Here is a 13,133-nt window from a genome sequence, read left to right on the forward strand (position 1 = left end):
CCAGTTTTGTATCAGATAAATGAGTTTATTGTAGAAATGGGTATAAATTTTGATAAGGTAATGGATAACTATTTTGAAGACTTCAAAGAGAGGATGAATAACAGATTCAGAATTCCTCCCAAGCTTGTTGAAGATTATAAAGATGATGTATGCTTCATGGTTGACTGTGACAAGGTATACATTCAAGTAGTCAGACCCATAGTTGCATGGGTGAAACCTCTTCCCTATGAGGTAAATATTGATGAAGCCATAGATATTATAGAAGCATTGGTAAATGAGCCAGTAGACCCAAGGCAAAATTTTTTGGAACCTATGATGAAGCTAAGGCCAGAATTGAGCTTGAAATCAAGCTACCACAGGCCATAAGCAAGGGCAAGAGGAAAATAGCCAAATTGAAAACTTCAACTAGTCCTCTTATGCTCACCGAGGGAAAAGGTGAAGATGAAATAGGTGAAGAAGAAGAAGGAGGAGAAGAAGGAGAAGAAGAATCTGCAGAAGAACAACCAAAGAAGAAAGGTAAGGTAATCATTACCAAACCTAAGAAAAAGCCTACTACAGTATTTACCAGAAGAACTAGAAAAGGTAAGTAAGAACCTATACTAGTTAGGCCTGCACCCACATTCGAGCAAAGGCTCAAACAATTGGAAGAAGGAGTTGGCATCACACATTTCAAGGCATTGAAATTTGAAACTAGAACAGATGCTGAGAAAATGCAGATTGAGGAACTGGTACTCAATAAGATGGGTAAATGGAAATACTCCCCAGACCAGATTGCCCCTCAAATCTCAAAAGAAATACTAGAGAGATTGCAACCGAGATGGGAGTTAGCCACCCAAACGATAAAAGATATTTATGAGCAATCCCTGAAGAATCTTCGACCAAGTCTCACTGGAGCAGAAGTAAAAACTAAAATGAAAAACCATGAAGGTAAAATGATGATCAGATTCCACACCTGTTTGATTTTGATTAAAGACATTGAAAATGTTGTAAATGATGCTACAAACATGTGGAAAAACATCTATCATTTACATAAGCCTAGTGAAGACCTAGTAGAAATCAAAGATGATGATAGCAGCAACGATGATGAGTTTGAGAGCACTCCATCCATCACAGTCTCACCATGAGAGCTACATGCACTGATGGAAGATAAAGAGGAAGAAGACAAGGATGAAGAAGTTGAAGAGGAAGATAAGGAGGAAGATGATTCGGTGAAAATTGCAGCAATAATGATTGCATCCCTTCCTCACTCTCCACCTAAAACTGTGACATCATCAAGGTTGAAGTCAGCTTCAGCAGGTTTGATAACATCTACATCAGATTTATCATCTGCACCTGCCAAATCTCAGCTCCAAGTATCATCAATGGAAGTGTCTACCACTTCATCTACCGAGTTGCATCCCTCTTCTTCAGCTACCGAGCTAGCCCCCTCATCTCCATCATCATCAGTCGGTATAGCAGTAAGTTCCACAATTTTGTCAATTCCAATTTGTTCCACAATTTTGTTAGCATTATCTGCATCTACTTCAAACCCAGTTAGTTCAGATACTACATTACCGAGTGTATCACCATTTTTGGCAAGTACTCCAGTTTTTTATCTGGTATATACTCCTATTGGCACTCAACCCTCAAGCATCTCAATTTTTACTGCTAGTCCTTCCATCTCTACTATTGTGTCTATTCCTAAGGTCAAACCAGTCATCACAGAAGTCAAACAAAAGCAACCATTAAGACTTATGATCACTGAAATTTTTTTTTCTAAAGATATTGACTTAGACACAGAGATAGTAATCCCAAAGATTGACTATGAAAATGCTACCATTGAAGAAATGAGGTATGCTAGTCAACTAATTGAGATGAAGGCTACACAGAAGCAGCTAAGGTCTGAAAGGGATAAGGAATATAGAATAATTGAGAATGCCCGGAATATAATTACTGAGGCTATAGGTGTTGATGTTGATACTTCTCAACACATTTTGATACAATTAGAAGAGGCAGTCAATAAATTCAATGAGGATACCTCCGGTCAAGAAAAGTTGATGGAGAAGGTAGAAAAGAAGTTTGATAATAAGGTCCTTGAGCACATTGCTCAGCATATAGCAATAAAACAAGTTGAATTAACCACAATTTTGGCCAACATTGAAAATTATTTTAATAATGTAACATCTCTTTTTGCTAAGCTTTGTGATGTTACCGAGTATACTAAGGAGATAAGAGAGAAATTGAATAAGATAGATGAGGATCTAAAGGCAAGCGCACAAAACTTGAAGCTTGACCCCAGTTCAAGCTCATCTCATCACCTCAGGATCAAATTTTTATCAGAGAAGCAGGCAGAATTGTTGAGAGAAGAGGCAAGGATCCGATCTACATTGTTAGATATTCAAAATATGATCCTTCCCATCATGGACACAATGCAGAAGCACATTGCATATTCAAAAACATTGATCCATGACAACAATTTTTCCGTTGCAGAACATGTGATTGAACTCTCTGCAGAAGTTCAAGTAGCTCTATCCACATGCAAAATCCTGCAAAAGAATTGGGATAAAACTCTGCAACTCATTCTCTAGGTACATTATGAGTTTATCTCACATTTTGGTGTCTCTATGTAAATACATTATTTTATTTTTTGAAATTATTGTCAAAAAGGGGGAGAAAGAGATACTTAGGAAGAAATATTGGTGAGATAAATGTACAAAAGGGACAAAGAGATACTGTAAATAAAAGTCATATAACTCATGTAAATACCTTGTGTATATTGTATGGGGGAGTTATATGTAAGGAAGCCATGTATATTCAGCAAAATCAGTCGTCAATATGTCAGATGTTGTATATAATTTTGGCTCATAAGTATTTTTGTCACTAGTGCCAAAGGGGGAGATTGTTGGAATTATGATATATTTGTCATTAGTTACAACACTTATTCAATTCTAAATGCTTACCGAGCTCATACCGAGCATTCCCTTGGAAATCAAGCATATGGGCAGTTCAACATTATTTACCAAGTTCATAGTGGTTACCGAGCACAACAGTGTTCTCCAAGCAGTTAGTGGTCACCTAGCTTTGCAATATTTACCGAGTGATCAAGGTAAACGAAGGACTTAGTGTTTACCGAGTGATCAAGGTAAACAAAGAAACTTAGTGTTTACCGAGTGATCAAGGTAAACAAAGAAACTTAGTGTTTATCGAGTGATCAAGGTAAACAAAGGACTTAGTGTTTACCGAGCAAACAAGGTAAATGAAGGAATCAGTGTTTACCAAGTGAAGAAGGTTACCAATGGATTCAATTTTTACCGAGTGACATAATATTCACCGAGTCACCAATGGTTACCGAGTTCCAAGCTACTTACAATGGTCAGTATGAACCGTGCCTCTACTCTTACCGAGTGCATGACGATGTGGTGTATTGTAGTGGATGCCGAGTATCAGAAGGTCATCGAGTCAGTTTTAGGAACCCAAGTTTTCTACCATCTGGCCAACTTAGTAATGTTTTGTTCACTTGTGTTTGGCCGACCTTGTTAAGTAAATATTGAAATGGTATATATGTGATGTATTATATCATTTGTACATATATATAGGAAATTGGATGAGATTTTGTATTGCAATATTTTTGAGAAGAGAGAAAGCGAACAGAGGAATACAGAAAGGTGAACATTGGTGCATAAAAGTTATATCTATCACGCCAGGTGATCAGAGCATAAAGGATCTTATCAGCAATCAGTTGTAACTAGATCCACTGCTTCATTCTAATAGGTGAATCAGTTTGTAAATCCTTAACAAGGTAGACTTAAAAGTCTTTTGTAAATCTCCTAATAGAGTGCATACTTCATTGTATGTTTGTAAATCCTCTAACAAGGTGGATCTAGCAATCCTACTTGCTCCTAACAGGGAAGATCATCAGAAGTGATCATTGTAAACCTTAACATGCCAACTTTATACTGAAGTATTGAAGTTTTGTGGGCATCATCCCCACCCTAGTTTTACTTTCTAATTGGAAGGTTTCTGGGTCACCAAATCAGTGTGTTCATATATGTTTATCTTTTCATGCATACATTAGATTAGATGGATGAATGGTGAATATGTTATTATGAAAAATTAATTTAAATTTTTAGAGTTACTGATTCACCCCTCCCCTCTCAGTAACCTTGTTAGTCTTGATTATTTCCAACAGGACAAACAGAAGTAGTGAATAGGATTCTAGACAATTTGCTGAGGTGTTTAGTAGGAGATAAACCTAAGGGATGGGATATGATTCTACCACAAGCAGAGTTTGCTTACAATAATTCTGTAAATAGGAGTACTAGTAGATCTCCATTCCAAATTGTGTATGGGAGTAGTCTAAGGAATGCACTAGAGCTGAGGAAGATGGAGCAAGGGGAGAGGACAAATGCTAAAGTAGAAGACTTCGCTGAACATGTAAAGAACCTACATGAGGAGGTGCAAGCACATATTACCAAGATGAACCTACAATATAAGGCTAGGGTAGATCAAAAGAGGAGACATAAGGAGTTTCTGGTTGGAGATCAGGTTATGGTATATTTGAGAAATGAACGATTTCTAGCAGGTACCTACAACAAGTTGAAGATGAAAAAATTTGGTCCCTGCACAATTTTGAAGAAACATGATTTAGGTAATGCATATGAGGTGGAGTTTCCAAATGGGATTCACATTTCTCCTATTTTCAATATTGTAGACTTAGCAGAATATCATGATGATGGTGCAGATGAGGAGTTGATGTTGAAGCCACATCCAATTCCTACTTCTACAAAGGAAGAGATTGAAGAAATTATGGATAGTTGTGTGAGTCGGAGTTCTAGAAACAGGCAGTATGATGAATACCTACTGAAGTGGAAATGACTAATAGAAGTCTCAACTTGGATATCCATAACGGAAGTTGCCCATTTGGGTTTTCCTCTACCAGCTATAAAGTGATAGGGTCACTTTTCAATCTATCATGGGTGTTTGATGTAGGAGCATCAAGTGGTGTAAGGACAATCATGTATCACCCAAAAATATGTTTAATGTTAGTTTCTATTTAATGTGTTTTCATTTCTGAATACCCATTTGGGTCAAATAAAGATTCCAACTCTCATAGCTCCATTATTGGTTTTCTGGGTTAGAATTTTTTAGCACCTTGGGATACATGCCAATGTAAAAAATAGGTTATTTTGTAATAGATCCATAATTATAATGAGTTAAAGGGTGTAAGTCAGAGGGATGATTATACTTGTAATTTAAAGTACTCCGAAAAAAGAATCAGGTCAAAAGGTCTTACAGTTTGAAAGTTATTACAATTTTAAGTTGCTTGGAGACCTCCTAAGAGCACTTCAATGTTAGATTTGAGACACTAAATGGCCTCATATAGGACCAAAAAATGGGGAATGAGAAAAGCTTGTCCATAAGGCTATAGAGCACTTGGAGAGCTCCCCAGAAATGTAAATGGTTTGTCAATCAGAGTCTTGGATCAAAAGTTATGCCTCCTAGAAGTTGGACTACCATTTCTGGATTCTTCTAATTTTACACCAACTTCTGATGTGTTTTCTAGAACCTTCTATTTTGGGAGTGGATGCTAAATGAAATATTCTAAAATTGATTCCTAAACCTAAACCTAATTTGGTTTACTTAAGGACGTTTCTAGTAATCTAAAGATAGCTTTTGGTGGAGTTTGGGAGAAGGTATTGTGAGAAAGGTTTTCTCCAGAATCTGATAACATTGTAAGCCCATAGGGCATGTCACAAAGTCTTTTTTTTTTTGTTCTAAATGAAATAGATTTCATGTTGTGTTCATTTTTGTTTTGGTTTGTGCCCTCATCAGAAAAGAAGGTGAGAAGACAAAAGAGCAAAAGACAAGATTTGAGCGGGATAAGGCTTGACAGGTTAGCCAAGGGAGCATTTGTGAAGGTCAGAAGCATGACATGGTATGTGTGGGTTCATACTTGTTCACATGGATTGCTTGGTTGTGGCCATGGCTTTGAAGACTTCCATGGTTATATTGGAATGATGTTTTTTTCTGAATAATACATGGTGATGGATGTGTTAGTAAATAGTTTTGCCTTTCAACAAGAATTACAGAACATGACTCAATACACCCGAAAAGAAAGACAAAATATACTAACAAATGGATAGATTATCATTTTATTGATAATCCTCCTCTGAATTGAGAGGTACAGCTGCCTCACAAATGATATTCAATGAATGTGATACTTGGTTGTGCCTTTAACCTGAAGACACAAAAGGGTTTCTAACATCCGCCCATCAACATTAGGTGAATGTGATTATCAAATTTATGAATAAAGAAAGGAAGACAAATAAGTAACCCTATGATTGTTTATTCAACTTCCCACATTGCATTACAAAAGAGTTAAGAGGGGTTGCAGGTATTAACATATGAAAAATGTGAATGCATCAACCATAAGATTACATACATCACAAATCTGATGTAATGGATATCACTGTGTCTAAAACAGGGAAATAAAAGACCATAAGATCCTTTAAACCAGAAATATGAGTGTACAGACTATAGAATCAAACACATGCATATCCTCTTTATTTCAGAAACATAATGGAATAACAATAGTATTATCACATCCTTCCATTACAAACAGACTACAAAACCAATCTCTCTTCCCCTTAAGCAGCTGTAGAACTTGCTCCAAAACAGAAAAAGAACAACCCTCCCTTTCCCCAAACCAGAGCTATCTTCTCACATGTTATAGCAGCTGTAGAACTTCTAGCCCAAAAAAGAAGAACCCTCTGCCCATCATTCAGTGGCCCCTTTATCCTTCCTTCCTGTCGATTTTGTTTTAGTTTTAATAACTGTTTCTTGAAATAACCTTTTGACAGTTTTAGTAGTGATCTTTTTGGTTCCGTAAAGTATCTTTTTTATCATTTTATTGGAACCGATGGTTTATAAACATAAGGACCTTTTCTAATTACGGGATGACATATTTTGAATAGGAAATATGATTAATTTGACAAGTGTCTGCTGGACAAAGGACCGCAGTTTCATATGCCTCCACAATATGCTTGTTACTATGAATAGGCTCCAACATGTATTCAATTGGAACATCATTGACTGACACCTTGTTAAGTCAATTTTTTCTTAACTAGCATGGGATAGTGGCCCGCGACTTGCTAACAAACAATCTTTTCTATATCTTATCTACAGGTGTCTTTGATTAGCACATTCTATGCCAACTTTTAACCTTTGCATATTCACTGACTAGAATGTCTTTCTATCATTATTGGTTTGGCATTTTTCATGCATTGGGGTATATCTAAGTATAGGTATCATGCTCGGGCTTCTTCAAGAGATAATACGTCGCCCATGTATTCAACAACAAATTGTCCCCATTGGGATCTGCTCAACAACTCTTACACCCCATTTCCAATTTTGAGTTCTAAAAACTTCTAAGCAAATCCTGAGTCCATATTGAAGCTTTCGGTTCAAACACTTTGTTCCAAATGGGCACCTAATATTGCATTCAACCACATCCGGTGTACCTATTCCAAGCTAAAGACGACCATAACGGTCATATGCTAGGCGACCTAGCATAGGCTCTCCTTGCCAATCAATTCGATCATCTTGATCACGGATACACCCATAAACATGGGTAGAAATTCTAGCCTTTGGATCATCCATGTCAAATTCATCATAGCCATCACATGCCTTTGCTTTTTTTTCCATGTCCGATTGCACATTCTTTAGGATAATACTACTCTGTGTTGAGAACCTGTTTGTTGGAATGTAATGAAATTTTGGGATTGAAGCTTTATCTCTGTCATTCGTGCATGGTACTTTTATCATTTCAGTCCCATTTGATATGTCTTCACATATAAGCTTTCGACCCAAATACTTTATTCCACTATATGTTGTCCTGAATGGAGTTGCTTTATCATTAAATCCCTGATTGCTTCTTATTGAATCAACTTTTGTTTTAACCCTTAAAAGGTTTGACAGTTTGTGCGATACACCAACATCTCACTAGTACATCTTGGCAAATATGTGACTATGTGACTAAAACTTTTAGTCACACCACTAAATTTTTTAGTCATGTGACTAAAAGTGATCACATTCTACTCTTTATTTGTAATTTACAACTATAGGTGATTAAATACGTGACTAATTTAATCATCCAATAAAATCACAAGATCAATCTACTAAAAGTGACAAAATACTCTACCAAATAAACAACTAAATGGATGATTAAAAAATAGTCACATATAATTAGTCACCTAAACAAAAATTACAAAATAAATGACCAAGTAGTTAGTCATTAATAACTAGTCACCCAAACAAAAATGAATGAATAAAATATTATTACTCATGTATAATAACGTTTCATAAAATAATAATAGACTAATATATAAATTAGAAGTTCCATTTCACTAGAAATGTTTGTTTGCTAATGGATTATTGCATGAGAAATCCATCTACACCTCACTTATGCCAAAAATTTAGATTTTAGGTGATTTTAAAATCAAATATTTATAAACACTATATATATATATAATAATAATAATAATAATAATAATAATAATAATAATAATAATAATAATAATAATAAGGAAAAAATGAATTTTTGATGAATTTAAAATTATATATTGATAAATATAACTATTTTAACTTAGTTATAAAATAATTTCATAATATTTAATATTAAATTTAATTATATCCAAACAACTATTCATTTTGTGTGCATGCTTCACTTCACCACTTCATGATAGTAATGCACCAGTGTTGATGTACTTTCCTTGTTTAAACATATTGACAATCATATCATCTAATGCCTATATAAAAAAGATGGTATCTCAATATATGGATCGACAAACAAAGTTGGTTCTTGACTCCCAATAAAACTTGGTTAAACTTCTCCATAAGAAACAAAATTATCAAAATTATAGATACCCCCACTACCTCTATAGGAGGCTCTTTTTATATTATCAAATCACACATAAGTGAAAGCAAAATCATAATCACAACCAAAATTAGGTAAAACATCTTCAAAATGCATGCATTGATAGGTATTTTAGTACACCAAACCATATTGACTCAAGTTGAGCTGGACGTTATTGTGCATTGTTATAATCTGAATACATAATTGATATGTTGGGATGCGATTGAGCTTATTTATTCACTTTATAATACATCTAAATTGATTTCAATCTTCATGGAGCCTAAAGACATTATCATTGAGAAACAACTTATAAGAAACATTTATTTTCTAAATATATATGTTTCTCTTCCTTGAATACATATCTACAATTGACTTTTTAGTCAAATAACTATTGAATGACTAATGACCAATTAGTAGGAGGTTTCTCTATTCAAACTATAGTTTAATTATTAAATAACTCTAACTATAATTATCATATAATCTTAAAATATTTATTTTAAATTTAAAAATTATTTATCAATTAAATATTTAATTATATAGAAAATTTTGAAATTATTTAAAACTTTTAAATAAAAGTATTTTAGTTCAATTATAATTTAATAATATTTAAATAAAATATAAAATTTAAATATCAAACATCTTACTACCCAAATGCTTTGCTTCACCGCACCACTTCGTGATAAAAATGCACTGAAAAGAGTTTCAATGTGAAATGTAAGATTGGCAGGAATGAGAGTGGAAGAGGAAAGCAGCAAAACTCCTCCACAAAGATCCATTTGAAGTTGATTATTTCTTCCACGTCACGGGTAGAATGATTTTGGCGAAATCTTCCATCTAATTACGCCGAGAGGCGTTCTATACAATGGCAACACGGGAATATGCCAAGATTCCTTGTCAATAAAAAAGATTTGGGAGCAGTTACAAACTTCCAAATTAAATATTAAAAAAGAATTCTCGAAATAATAGCTGGCCGAAATAATAGGAAGCCAAATGGAGGCCGAAATAATAGGCCCGAAAAAGTAGGGCCCGAAAAAGTAGGACCCAAAAAAATAAGGCCCAAAAAAATAGGGGTGAAATAATTTCAATATGATTTTTTTTTTTTTTTGTTAAATATAATTTTGCATGCACATTCATGCTTATTTTTTGCGGGGAGTGGGGGAATTTGAAACAAATTTGTGGAATGTGAAGAGACACCTGTTGGGGGATATGAGGAGCCTCTTAGAAGTTATAAAACCAAGGCTCCTCATTTCATTTTCATTTTATGTTTTTGCAGGAAGGAAGAGATGGAGGTTATTGGAGGATTAGATTGGAGTTTTTGAATAGGAGTAAATTGGAGTTTTGGAGTAACATTTTTGCAGGTGAGATTTCTATTTTTTATTTACATTTTCATTTAGATTTAGATGTAGATGTAAATTGAAATTCAAAAGTAGTTATAATATTCTACTTTGATTTAGATTTCAATTTTAATTAATTTTATTTAGATTTAGAATTCTGTTCATAACTATTTAGGCTTGCATTTAATAGTTTAGTCTTGCATGTTTGATTTAGATTTAGATTTGTATTCAAAATCTATTTGATATATATATTTTATAATACTTTTCATTGTTAATGGTGCTTGATGGGAGTGTTTTAGGGATGTCTTCTTTTCTATTTCTAAAATATTTTGGTCCAATATGTACTTTCTTAGCCAAATCTATCCATTTTCTTCTGATTCATGCATGGAGCTTCCTGATGCTATTAGCGCGTTGCTGGGACTGAATGGGAATGGATTAAAGATAAATGATTGACTCTGGATCTGGATATACATTTGGAATTGGCTCTGTTGTGGCTCCAATTTATAGGTTCCTTCCAGTCTATGAGGGCACTAAAATCTTTGCAAAATTTAGAAGATCCATGACAAATTGAAACATTGAATTTTTGGAGCCTTTTGATTTCAATTTCTATTTGACTTTGATTTGGGTCATTGTATTTGGACAAAATTCCAGAGTTGCTCGGTCTTCTCAGATTTTATTTATTTTATTTCTCTGTAAATGTTGTTAATAAGAATGAGTCTTGGTCATTTGAGTGTTGATAGCATCAATCTCTCTGTTTTGAAAATATAGTATTTCTAATGTTTTTATAAAAAAAACCTAAATGAATATTTGATTGTTCTGTGAGGTTCCAGATTGGAGCTAATAAGATGCTCACTTCTAAAAACTCTTCGTAGTATACCCGCGTGTCTTCTTTAAGTTCTTTACTAATCTTTATCGCCCCCCTGCAATGGATTGTTTTTCTGTGTATTTTAGCCGGTGTGATTCATGAGTACGGAATCAGTTTAAACTATTGATGCAAGAATGCAAATCCATGGAAAACCCATTTTGGATTCCATCATACTCTTCTATCAATGTGAAAAAAAATTATTTCCCACTTACATTAATATTAATTGGTATGGATTTACTTTCATTATATAATGTATGATATGAAAAAAATAATTTATATTAGAGAAGATACAAATAGTTGGAAGTTAGGAATAAATTGTTGTTACATAGTTTTAAAATCTGTATTATGCAGAACAACAAATCTTTTACATAGTTTTAAAATGTGCATTATGCAGAATAGATCTATGTTGTGTAGATTTTCTATTTTTAATTTAATCACGTTTGAAACAGAGCAATTAAGTTTTACAATGGGGTGGGTAGATTTGGTAATTTAGTAATTCAATATAAAAGTCATCATTTAATCAATAAAATACACTTCAACACAGTTTATTTCTGCCTTGCATCCTGAGCATTTGATATTTTAGTCATTCATTTTAATATTTTCAACTTTGATATTTTATATCTTGATATTGCTTACTGATCTTTGGAAGATGCAATGCCAAGATGAGACAAAGTTCATTCAAAACCATTTGATAAATGAAAAAAATTAATGCATTTAGTGCACAAAATAAAGAATGCATATGCAATCAATTTTTTTTATCAATCTTCATGATAGCTTTTTAAAAAAAATAGAAAATAGAAATTATTCTTTTATGTATGTAGAAAAAAATTAGAAAGATTTTATGTATGTAAAAAATTAAAAGAATTCTATATACGTCTAGATTTTTTGAAAAGAATTCTATTTACATCTAGATATTTTGATTGAAATAACCATAATGTAAAAACAAAATATAAAATAGAAATTTTAATATATGTATGTAGAAAAAATTAGAAAGATTGCATGCATCTAAAAAAATTCTATTTACATCTAGATTTTTTTAGAATGGAAAAAAATAGATAATAGAAATATCAGTTGCATGTTTGTAGAAATAAATTAGAAAAACATGTATCTAGAAATTAAAAAGATTCTATATGTGTCTAATTTTTAGATTTTACTTTATTCTAAACTAATTATTGATGGATATATATTTTAAAAATATTTATGTAGTTTAAAGTTTAGATTTTAATTAATTTGTATGCAAATAGGAAAAAGAATAAATATTTTATATATATGTAGATTAATTTCTATTTTTAAAATTTACAAGTAAATGAGTACTTTATTCATTTAAAGTAAACAAGTTTTTAAGTAATATATTTTTATTTTAGAAATATATTAATCATAATGTTAATTTATTATTACTTATTTAATATACTTACTCTCAAATCTAAGACAATAGAAATGATATTTTATTAACTTTGAAATAGGGAAGTGTTAAGCAAGTTTGTTTACAAAAATACCAAAAATATATTTGGTCTTTGATCAAATTGGAGTTAATATTAGAAATATAAATATGATCATTAATAACCATGGTCCTACTTCTTTCCCTAACCTTATCCATGAGCGTGGGAATATACATATTATTATGTAGGGCACCTTATATAATAATAAATATAATCTAAAATCCCAACCCTTACTCCCCTCCTAACTATAACTGTGACCATAAGAAAACTTCTAAATATAACCCTTCCTCTAACTCTAACCCTAACCCTAACCCTAACCATAATTGTAACCCTATCCCTACCACTAATTGTAACCCTGAATCTAACTCTACCATAATTGGACTTTAACCCTAACTATAACTGTAACCCTAAACCTAACTCTAACCTTAACCGTAATCGTAACCGTAACCCAAAACCTAACCCTAATCGTAGCTAGCATTCTAATACTCTGTCTACCCCTAACTCAAACTATAGCCCTAACTATAACTCAAACTCTAACCCTAACTCATATTCTAACCCTAAACCTAACCCTAACCTTGACCCTAACCCTAACCCTAAGCCTA

Source organism: Cupressus sempervirens, chromosome 7, assembly GCF_028749045.1.
Source record: "Cupressus sempervirens isolate cs-2001-9-10 chromosome 7, ASM2874904v1, whole genome shotgun sequence".
In the NCBI taxonomy this organism is placed as follows: domain Eukaryota; kingdom Viridiplantae; phylum Streptophyta; class Pinopsida; order Cupressales; family Cupressaceae; genus Cupressus; species Cupressus sempervirens.